General features: G+C 43.4%; 1 protein-coding gene across 10 annotated transcripts in view; it reads right to left on the bottom strand.

Moving 5' to 3' along the window:
- The window catches only part of Sema6d (semaphorin 6D), a 558,298-nt gene that overhangs the window by 175,565 nt on the left and 370,729 nt on the right, over positions 1-12,004 (bottom strand). For all 10 annotated transcript variants that reach the window (XM_031371714.1, XM_031371721.1, XM_031371727.1 and 7 more), the window contains exon 4: positions 1,025-1,052. The gene's annotated coding sequence lies outside the window, so the exon portion shown is untranslated. The remainder of the gene's footprint in view (positions 1-1,024; positions 1,053-12,004) is intronic.

Below are 12,004 nucleotides of genomic sequence, written 5' to 3'. Positions count from 1 at the left end.
AGTAGAAGCAAGTGCTGCCACACCTAGCATAAAAGATATTTTTAAAAAGCACCCAATCTCTAGTAGAGTTTATCTTACTTGTTTTCCCCCCTGTGATCTGAAAACTTAACAGTTTCTAAAAGTAACATGGTGAATAAGAGAAGATGTTAAAAATACTAGTCTCTATGTGTAGACAGAACCATAATTAATACCTAGGAAGCCAGATGCTCTACGGCAAAGATGCCTCTATTTTCCAATTAACACATGGAGAGCTTTACATTTTTCAATTGGAAGCCCAGCCTCCGAACAATCAAGGCGGCCAAATGTACTGCAAACACACGTAGCTTCAGAGAGACGGCGCACACTGGAAACACACCCCATCTTATTAGCTTCAGCACTGCTCTCATTATAAACAGACCTGTTTATCCTTCCTCCTTCTGATGTGCATGAAGCAGAACTTGGATGTGTGCCCTCTTGAAAAAACCGATTCCTGCCTTCACCAACCAGATGGTGCACATCCTCTACACCCAGTCCTCGAAGGGAAGCAAAGGGGTTCCTATTGTGTTCTATAATATGATTAGTACATCCGCAAGAGCTTGTTCTTGCGGAAACTTCTGGGAGTTAGACAACTTGGCTAATGTGGTTCTGCGGAGTTGGATAGGAGGCCTCACGCAGCTGAGGAGTCAGAGCTATGAGGAGGGGCTTCTGCTTTTTAATTCTTCCAAAATAGGCTTCAGTGGAGGTGTGGGGCCCTGCCACATCGGCTCACAAAGAAGCTGTCTTCTGTCTTTGAAACTTAGAGACAAAAAGTCTGCTGTCTCATAAAAGGGCTAATCAAGCAAGAAAGCCTCTCTCCCTTTCCTCCCTCCCTTCCTTTGCCCCTCTCCTCATCCTGGTCTGATGCAGCCATATTATATTTGTAGTATTCTCCATTCAACGGCACTACCAGCAGAGCCAGTGCCCACTTCTGGCTACCATTTGAGTGTTGCATTCACCACATTCTGAGTTTAGCCAACAAATTGGGGAGTAGTATACGGTCTCATACCTTGGAGATTACTCTGTCTTGGCAGAACCTACAAAAGAGAAAAGACAAATACATGCATTAGTGTTTTATTACTCCTGACTTTTGAAACCACAGAGCTGAATTAAACAAATACAGTTTTTCTAATAATTTAATGAAACAGCTACTTTCTCCACTTAATGCAACTACTAGGGAACCACTGGGAGTGAGGGGAGAACATTTGGTGGAAGGGGGGGTGAGAGGAAGCATGCACCGAGGGTAAATCCCACGTCAGTCTAGGCTCTGGAGTTGTGAAACAGCATTTTGAGGCAAAACAAAAACCTTTGACAGCTTGAAGATCGCCTGTCAACTGAGTCTTATGTATCCTATCACTCTTCACAGGTCAGAGGGAAAAAAAAATTCCTCCATGTTAAGACTCTGTTCACCAAATGGAGCATCACAAATCCGACTCTGAACAGTAGTGTAGTTTAGCAATAGTAAGGCTAGGCTGGTCACATGACAGCAGAAGGGACGCGGATATGTCACATCCTGCGTCCTGAGCCATTCTGTAGACCTGAGTCTGAAGAAAAGCTGTTGAATAGCCAGTGCAAAGCCTGTGCTGAAGTTTGATGTTCAGTTCAGCCGAACATCACATCTTCTCCCCGGTTGGTTTGCTTCTCGGAAGCATTTCCTTTATATCCTGACTGTGTGTGCACTTCAACAGGGGCTGGAAAGACTTAATTAAAAATAACTCCATCACCACCAAAGGAGGCTGTACTTGATCAATAGTTCCGGATCTGAGAAGCATTTTCCCCTGAATGCTGCATGGTTCTCAGGGACCTGGACTCCTTCCCTTTCCTAAAATGTAAGATTGCTTCTCTGTTTGGTATTTTGCCAATTAGAAAAAAAATTGTGTTGAGCAAACAGCTAGCAAGTCCATCAAAAGGTTAGGATTCTTTTTATTTGAGTGCTCTTTCCTAATGGGTTGAAATTGATTGATTAGCTCACCTAGAACAGGCTGAGCCTTGGGGGGAAACAGCTTTGTAGACCTTAGTGGACTGGATTTTAAAAGCAAAAAAAAAAAAAAAAGGGAGTAGAAAATCAACATTAAGGATTCAGTGGACTTCAAAAGCAGAGCAAAACAGGGAAAACACAGTCTGAAACTATATTAAAATTCTTTCATTTATTTCCAATCAAATAGCCTCATAATAAATTATATTGTTATCCTGTCTAAGGGCTCCGTCTTAGCTGGGAATGCATCCAGGCTATGATCTCTAAATTCAGTTTACCCAGAACTTTTCCAAACTTCATGTACTGTTTAATTTTAAAGTTTTATAGCAAATGTATCCCCTAATGGACAGCTCCCCTTCCACTCCCCACCACAGCTCTGCCAATCGTACCTGCATTGGCTTTCAAACTACTTTCAGAATGAAATTTGTCTAAGTATAAAGTTTGCCTTTTAGACAAGGCAAGAGGTAAAAGAAAGCAGCAGTTAATCCCCTGCCTCTGGCTAGAATCAAGAGAAAAGAACTTCGTGAAGGCCAACCACTCTGATCTTGTCTCTCACCATCTTTGCTGTTCAGTCTTTGGAATCTACAAGTTCTATGCTCCTCACACAGAGAGGAAGGGTTTAGAGAAAGTGACATTTACATTTGAATATGTGTGAACATCTATTGGCACGCTTGTGAAAATGTAGATCCTGGGCCCAGCTCTGATGGTACTAAACCAAGCTTGAGCATTTTAAGTGTTCTAGGGAACTGGAGTCTGGAGATCACCCTTTGAGAAGAGCTGACTGTTGGGTGTGAACTGGATCAGGTCATGGATGCTGAGTGTCAAGTGTTGAGTCAAAAGGTGTTTTAAGTGGATATTCAAGGTGGTGCAGCAGGGCAAGCCAGCATCTCCAGTGTGTGGAGGTTGAGAAAAAGGGATTGCTACTCCGAAGCCAGTCTGACTACCTAGCCAGCTGTACTCACTAAATACACTTAGACAAAATGGTTTTCAACAAATACAGTCTCTTATTACTCGAAGATCTTTGGGCCCCACCTTTGTGACTTCCAAATAGGTGTCTGACCTACTAAGCACCGAAAGGAAGCAAGCTTAGGTGATGCAGCCTAATTAAGGTGGTATCCATTAACAATTTAATTCTAAATTATTCACAGAATCCTTAGAAAGACTAGAAGGACTTAGAAGAAAAACAACAGTTCACTCTTCCCCATGCTTTTAAACGAGGAGATGAAAGTGGCCAAGGGTGGGCTGTGGAGGGGATCTAAAAGATTAATGAAAAATGTTAGCCACAGACTCGAATAATTCCCAGGTGCCTGCTTTCAGATGGAAATATCCACAAAGAACTATCAAGTAAATACAATTAATCATAATTAATCATGCACTGTCTGAAATTGCCTAGACCCCAAATTCTGAAATGGACACATGGTGCCTTTCCACTGGCTCTAATTCTCCACCAGTTCACAATATATTGTGTTGTTTGGTTCAGCACAAGGCTCCCAACCCCCAATTATAAGTGATATTACAAGATTAAAAAAATTTTAAAAATACAAATATGTGCCACCAATCTTTGCATAGGAAACATCATTTTCCAACACATATACAGTTTGCACAAATGATAATAAACACATCATCACTTCTCATGTGCCAGCCTCAGGGTCTCCCTTTCTTCATTTGTAAATGCTAACTTTGGACTTACCACCTAAGTTACTTAAAGAACACGATTAAGCTAAAATAAGGAGCTGTATACAGATGCTAACCTTTAATGGATCACATACATAAAAATATATAAAAAAATTATGTTCTTGCCACCATTATTTTACTGAAATGGAAAAATTTAACAGTGAGACATAGGAAGGAACTAATTCAAAGGAGGCACTGTCCCTATGTTTTCAATGTTGTTGTGGGGTCAGAGTGACATGGTCTCTGTGGTAATTACTTCTCTCTTGCTGTGACTAAGTGTAATAAGCAACCTAGGGGAGCAAGGGTTTGCTTGGCTATATCAGAATTCTCATTACTTTGTGGTGAAAGGAGTTAAGTCCCTTAGGCAGTGAGGGCAAGAGCCTTGGTAGATCATAAGCTAGTCATGTAGAACACGACACCTTTCCCCTGAATGGATGACCAGTTCTCTCACTGAGCTGAGGGAGCATACATGGAATGTGTGGACTGCTCACTAGTTCCACCTGAGAGGAGCCCAAAAAACGACAACCCTACGAAAGATGACCTCAGTCTCCATCTCCCTTCCACCTTGAGATGCATGAGTCTGTCGGCAGGGTGTAGCAGAGGACTTCATCCTTTGGAGCTCCTCTCTGATTGGCAATTCTTTTTTTTAACCTTTCCCTAATAAATGCAGGCTTGTGCCCTGCCTAGACATTGGGGTGTCCAGAGTACTGCCACATTTCAGGGAAGGCAAAATGCAGTGCATAAGGATACTCCTCAGTCTATGTTTCCCCTGAGTTCGAAACACAGGCACCTGGGACCATTGCTGTGCTTCCCGGTCTCCTGTGTACCCAGGCGCCACTGGCATACTGCTGGGAGTGGGGAAACAGGGGTCCCTAGTCCTTGCTTCTCTGAGGAGAACGGGGTTCCAAGAGTACAGAGGGGCTGAAAGAGAGAAAGGCTTCTCTGGGAGAAGAAGGTGAACCTCTTTAGGACAAAGGCCTGAAAATGGTGGATATGAATGCATACACCTTACTCAGGGCGAGTCAGGGATTAAATACCTCTTGCAGGAAGGAATGCTCAGGAAGGGAAGCTCATTGGACGAACACTTGGGGCCTATCTAGATACCTCATTAGCATGGTAAAACTTCAGGTTTTTATGCTGTGTGACTGAATGCCATGGTCCTTTCAGTGGGGTGTCATGGTTACACGTTCTGGAGCAGGTAGAGGCAGGCAGGGAATGGCCCCACTCCTACTGTCCTCAATTCTGAGATTCACAGGGTCTGGGCTCACTCCACCTTAGCAGTCCTTCTGTCTGGCAGCAAGGTCCACCTGCCCCACAAATAAATGCATTTGCTCTGCACAGTCATTGTCAGCCTTCTCTTACTCTTGTTGAATGTGTGACAGTGAACTGGGAGGTCATTGACTGGCCTTGACTTTGGTGGCTGTTGCTTATCCAGATCCCTAGTCAGAAAAACCAGGAACATTCTCAAACAACCAGCATCAGTTGTGGTGAGGGCGTGGCAACCTGGCACACGCGTGCGCACACGCGCGCACACACACGCGCGCACACACACACACACACACACACACACACACACACACACACACCATGCTGGGCAGCAAGCACAGCTAATAAAGAGGAAGCAGGGCAACACATAGCCCTCCCCTAAAGATGTGCTTCAGCAACTTGAGTCACTTCTCCCATCTAGACCCTACCTTGTACTTCTAGCACCTCCCAAGAATCTATTCAAATCCTAAATCCATCAGTGGGCCCATTCAGGATGAGGACAGAGGCCTCCAGGTCTTCATGTCTTTGGAAAAGCCCTCGAAGCTCACTGAGAGATCTACTTGCCTTGACCTTTCTCAGTCCAATCAAATTGACAGATTACCCATCTCAGGCTCAGAGCAGCACTCTTGTCTACATTAATCTTTCAGACACTGCTATAAGTTTTTTTTTTTTTCTCTCCTTTCTCAAGAGGTGTTTTCCATGGCAGACTTGGCCTTCAGCAGGGAGCCCTTTTCTCCCAGCCCCCAACTGCACCAGGTCAAACCATGCCGTCTAATTTTCTCTTTTCCTTATCTTTTAGGACCTAGCAACCGTTGATCTTCCCAGGTGTCACTTAACGGCTTTCAACTGGACATCCTCTGGATCGCAGCCACAGTAAACAGTTCCCAGAAGCACAGGTCTCCAGGTCTTTGCCCATGCCCTACCCCTTGCTTGTGATGCCTGTATCCCTTACATGTAAGCCTACACACAACCTTGGATATATTTCTTCCAGTCTTCTTTCAGCGGATAAATACCTGATCATTCTTTAAAACCACATGCCACACCTTTTCGGTGGATCTTAATTTCCTCAGACACAGTTACTTCCTTATTTGCACTCCAGTGCTAGTTCTTCCTACCCATTCTAGAATACTAATCAAAATGCATTAGCAAGACCTGTGTATAAGCCTGCATTCCTGCTCAGACAAGGGGCTTCTTGGAAGCAAGCCTTACTACCTTTGCAATGAATATCAAATATGTATTCTGTGCTGGGAATTTTATATTCCTAAATGCAGGATAAAGAATAATGAGAATATTTGGTGGGTAACCAATAAATTCCATGTTAGAGCATCGGTGAATGAGTTTGTTTTGTGTGGTCTCTAAAAGATGCTCCAGTTGTCATTAACCGCCTACTCACTCTTCAACTGTGGGAAATGTTAGGCACTTAGTTGCCAGCATGTTGGGTCTGCTAACTTTAGAAAGGGGAAATTATTTCCACAAGGAGCATTATAGGCCTTTGTGGACAAATGAGAGGGAACTGGGAGCCAAGGAAAAGAGGTAAGCTCATACTCTTAAAGCTAAGAAGGTAAAGACAAATGAATAGCATCCTCCAGCATGTGCAAGCCTCAATGACAACCTTGCTACAAAGCGGGTAGTGTGAATTATGCTGTCTCTGTTGATGGATTAAGTTCCCCCAGGCAGAGTCAACTGTGGGGCTCTTTCACCCTGAGTTCTTTGCCTCTGATTTTTTGTTTTTTTAAAGAAAAGAAAAGATCTTGATGTTTAAAGCTTTTCTTCTGGTTATTTACAAAAAAAATTAAAGTCTTTCTAGGCAATTGTCCAAATTCAAGAGCTTAAGCTAAAAATCCCCATTTCAGAAAATTTCATGCAATTTTCTATTTGGATTGAGGGGACAGCTCTTTTCTTGACTAATCATAGAACAAAGAGTAATGAATGCTTTTGAAAATTCAGACAGAATTAGAAGTCAGGATGCTTCTCAGAGGTGAGTGGATCTTCCAGGGTTCAGGGAGAAAGCAGAGACGCAGGGCCATCATTATGCTCCATGCCCAACCAGTAGCTTCTCTGCCCATTCCCTCACTGAATACATTCTGAGTGATCTGTGTTCATTATGGTCCTTCCCACTAATCTGAAGAAAAACAATGTGATTGCCAATGTTGCTTTTCATACTATGTATATGCAGTTAATGCAGTTACGAGAAAAATAATTTGGCAATAGAATATTATGGACCCAGTTTTCATTGGTTTGACAATTATAGAGCTGCTATGCAATGGAAACAAAAAAATTATACAATCTTTTTATAATTTTTATGAAGGGCCCTTCTAGATGCAAATTTTTTACTTATGTAATTTTCACAGGCTATAATTTGACACAGACTCTGTCCCCTAACCAAGGGGTTTGTTGTAAACACTATTTAGTTTGTAATTACCATACAGTTAAATGACTAATCACAGAGATTCACTTCATTATCATTGACAAAAATGGCCACACTTAACACAGATGAAATTGACACCAAGGAAAACGAGGCTGCCTCTCACACAGGCCCAGACAACCAACCAGAGCGAAGCCACCCGGACACAGCAGCAGTATGGGCTGAGAGATGATTAATCTGTATTGTCTTGCGTCAGAGAAAATGGGAGGCTAGACCTATTGTCTTGCTCCAAGTCCAGTTGGATTCCAGGAAGGGGAATTGCAGATGAGCCAACTGAGAAAGACATGTATTCCTAAGAGCATGCGGAAGAACCAGGTGAACCTTATCTTTCTATTTTCCTCACCACCAAGCTCCTCTCTGTGAAATATTCATTCTGAGGGTATTCATTTTTAATGTATGCTTAGAAAACATTGGTTATTCCTTCCTCCTGACACAGCTTCTATTACCTTAATTTCAGAAATGATGTCTAGTTTGGTGATGGCTGGAGACCAGAGCCAGACTGTTAAATGGAAAATGTCATCCAGAATGCCTTTGACAGCAAGAACCAACAGCTTGCTCTGGATTCCACTTTCATCGCCTTCCTGAGGGCACCATTTAGTACCTACAGACACTGGTGTCTTGAATGTGTGTTGCTCTCTTCATTGTCCACGCATTACTCTCTTCAAGCCTCACCAGGCACATTTCTCTCCAGTGTCAACAGATAATCCCTAGACACAGGGATATGAGATATAATACATGGGAGTCCCTGCGATAGTCCCAAACTTCTGTACCCAACTGTGCACATCATTCTCCCGCTACACATTTGTGGCATGTCTACCCGTCCTCATTCTTTTCTCTCCTGGCACTCTGGCATTGGCCTAGACATTTTTTTCTTGCAAGATTACTTGGGTTGTTTTGATATTTTCCTTTGTTTGTATTTGATGTTTGTTTTAAAGTCAAGGTCTTGCTATGTAGTCCTGTCTTATCAGAAACTTGGTAGCTAGACCAGGATGGCCTCAGACTTGGGTCCATCCTCATGCTCTGTCTCACAAGTGTTAGAATGATAGGCCTATGCCATCCTATTCACACATGCCTATGCTTGGTATTTAATGCAACAGACGTGGTCCCTGTTTCAGAAGGTGCCTAAGGCAATATGTCAACTTCCGTTCCCCGCTGGTATACATTGAAATGACCAAAGAAGAAATTCATCAAAAGTACGCAATACAAAAAGAAGGGCAAGGGGTATTAACAGACCAGAAACTGAAGAATTGACTAAAGGTGCAAAGGAGATAGAATTATATTAGAAGGTGAAGCCAGAACTCAATACGGAACAGCTAAGAAGCCAACTGCTGAACAAGTGTGTGGCCTGCTTTCTGTACAGAGCCCACACAAGGCCCACATCAAGTCAGAAGGGCTGGAGGAGGACTTCGAGATGTTGTCAGTGTCAACAGCAGCTCCCCTCTACCCCACCCTCACCTGAAGTGCCCTCAGGGTAGCATCTCCTGAGGAGGTACACTCTAACCTGCATCTGTGAGGGAAAAGCTACAGCACTCGGTCAGACTATTTGCTACAAGTTTGCTCTTTCCTGCCACCACATCCCAGGGCCAGTCTCCATTGAGGTTCAACTCCATTTGAGGGAGTCAGGCCACTAAGCACTCTAGTGTATGGCCTGCCTACCATGACTTAATGACTCATAGTGTGAGAACTGCTGACGAAGGACATTCTTAGAATTTCAGCCTCAGCACTGTTGACAATTAAAGCCAAGAAGTTCTTTGTTGAGGGGTCATGGCCTGTGCATGGGAGAATATTTAAAAATATCCTTAGCCTCTAACCTATTAGATGCTGCCTCGGTCATGACATCCAAAAGTGCCTCTGGATATTGCTATATATACCCTGGGGAAGGAAAAAGTTGCCTCTAGTTGAGGTGTGTGTGTGTGTGTGTGTGTGTGTGTGTGTGTGTGTGTATGTGTGTGTATGTGTGTGTATGTGTGTGTGTGTGTGTGTGTGTGTAGGGACATCCACATATGTGATGGGCAGGGGACAACCTCAGGTGTTATTCCTCCTCAGGACCCATCTGCCTCGTCTTTTCAGGCAGGGTCCCTCACTGATTAGGCTAGCCTGGGTGGTCAGCAAGTCCCAGGAATCTGCCTGTCTTCATCTCCTTGGCACTGCTGGGATTATGAGCCAGTACCACTGTGCCTGGCTTTTTATCATGACACTGGGAATGAGACAAAGGATTTCATACTTATTCCACCATCAGCTTGCTAACTGAGCCATCTCTCCAGCTCCTGCCACTCTGAACCCTTGACTGACCACTCCCATCTGGGTATTATGACATGTGTACCATACAACACCATTCCCTCTAGGGAATATTAGTCATATCTAAGTTTTACTCTGACTCCTATGCTCCAAATTCTTTTCAGGACTTTGCTTCTTCCTTTAGATGGGCTACAAGGGATCAGACATCAACCAGATAGCTGGTCTTTAGGCTGCAATGCAAATGCCTGCTAGGGAGGCTCTCAGCAGCTCAGATTTGGAGACCACGGACTGAGATAGAGGATGGGTTTTGTGGTACCCAACCCATATCCCAGTAATGGCAATATTAAACCTGAGGAGGATGAATGCAGCTTTCACAAAGAAGAGTTTGGAGTGAGCTGCTCCCTGGATGTGGTTGGCAGTCTGCTGCAGTTCTCTGAAGGAATAGGTCTGCTATAGGTTTGCATCCTAATCTCTGTTCTAGTTAGTCTCAGTATGGCTATGACGCAACACCACGACCCCAAAGCAACTTGGGGAGGAAAGGGTTTATTTGGCTTACACTTCCTTAAGATTCTTCCTCGTCACAGAGAGTCAGGGCAAGAACACACAAACAGGGCACGAACATGAAGGCAGGAGCTGATGCAGAGGTCATGGAGGGGCGATGCTTACTGGTTTACTCCTCAAAGCTTGCTAGCCTGCTTTCTTATAGAACCCAGGACCACCAGCCCAGGGACTGCACCATCTTCAAAGGACTGGACTCTCCCACATCAATCACTAGTTTAAGAAAATCTTCTATAGGCTTGCCTACAGCTTGATCTTATGGAGGCAGTTCTTTTCAACTGAGATTCCCTCCTCCCAAATGATGACAGCTTATGCCAAGTTGACATAAAACTCACCAGTACAACCCCACACCTCTGAGAAGGAAAGAGGCCCTAGAAAAGGGAAAAGACTTGGACTCCAGGCACATTTGTCAGTAAAGGTCAGGAAGAGGACTTGACAGACGGTGAGAGAGGACAGGCTTCATGGTGTAGGTTTGGTAGTGAGGTATCAAGGCTGGAGTACAGGGAGGAGACCTCTGGGAAACCAATTCCCACTATAGGGAGCCAGAATGAATGAGATGTGGACAACCCATCTTCACCAGTGTCTTCACCAGGCTTTCTTACAGCTGGGAATGCATACAAACAACCTACATTTGCTCTTTTCAGAGGGTTTTCCAAAGCAAGCCAACATCAACAACCTAGCCACATGGGTAAGATCACTTGTCAAGTGACAGGGAATTTTAGTGTTTTGTAATTTAAAAACATGTCAAAATAGAACCTTGGTTTTGGTTTTTTGTTTGTTTGTTTTGTTTTTGTTAATTTTGTTGTTGTTTCTGAGACAAAGTCTCACTATTAGCCCTGGGTAGCCTGGAACTATGCTGGCCTAGAACTCAAAGAGATATATCTGCCTCTGGCTCCTATCTGCTAGGATTAAAATTGGGTACCATTAAGTATGGTGGTACCTTACTTTTCAAAAGTAACAGTTATTGCTCCAGCAGTAGACTATAAAATTTGCCATCCAATTAATTTTGATTTTAAATAAAGTTTTATTGGAATGCAAACATATTCACATTGTGGATGTCTTTTTACAAGGACCAAAGTAGAATAGACTTGATGGCTACAATTGTTGGAATATTTATTAACTTGGCCTTCATAAAAGGTTTTCAACCCCACATCCCAGAGCATAGAATACAACTTTCTTTTCACACAGTTGTTTTCTTCTTTGAGCTATAGCTTTGTATACCAAGACATAACGCCAATTTTTAGTTGAAGACTGATAGCTTCTACGTAATGCATGCTTAGGTTTGGTTTTCTCTGAGTTTTGCATGAAGGGTGCTGTTTAGAGAGGTGGGAAAGCCTACCAGCAGGGACTCATTTGGTGAATCCATCAGGCAGGGTCAACAGAATGAGAGCAGTCAGGACATGGAGCTGAAGGAGTGGAGGTGCTAGGGACTCATGTCTGAATATCTGGAGCTAGGGGCCACCAACGAGAGAACATGTGACATGTGTCTTCTGGGTCTAGGTTACTTTATTCAAAATGATGTAAAATGGAACTTTTGCCAGGATAGGGCATTTGAGGGGCAAGAATGGGGAATAGCATCTGGTTTAGTGATCTGATCAGGGAAATGGGAAAGGGGGGCCTCTTTAAAGATGGGGGAAGGAGGTAAATACAGGAGGGAGGAGTTTAAAAGTAACAATAAGGGTGTCTTAAACCTATGATGCATATAATTTTGTGAAAACATATATATTCCTCATAAATATACACATATAATTTTAGTGAATTTTTCTCATTTGTACTAACAAGGCTCCTCCAAGAGCCAAAGACCAACAAAAACAAAACAAAACAAAACCCTAATACCAGGCAAGAGAAGGCCT

Source organism: Mastomys coucha, unplaced genomic scaffold (assembly GCF_008632895.1).
Source record: "Mastomys coucha isolate ucsf_1 unplaced genomic scaffold, UCSF_Mcou_1 pScaffold15, whole genome shotgun sequence".
In the NCBI taxonomy this organism is placed as follows: Eukaryota; Metazoa; Chordata; class Mammalia; order Rodentia; family Muridae; genus Mastomys; species Mastomys coucha.
Note: the sequence above shows the minus strand (reverse complement) of the source record. Positions and strands in the feature narration are given on the sequence as shown.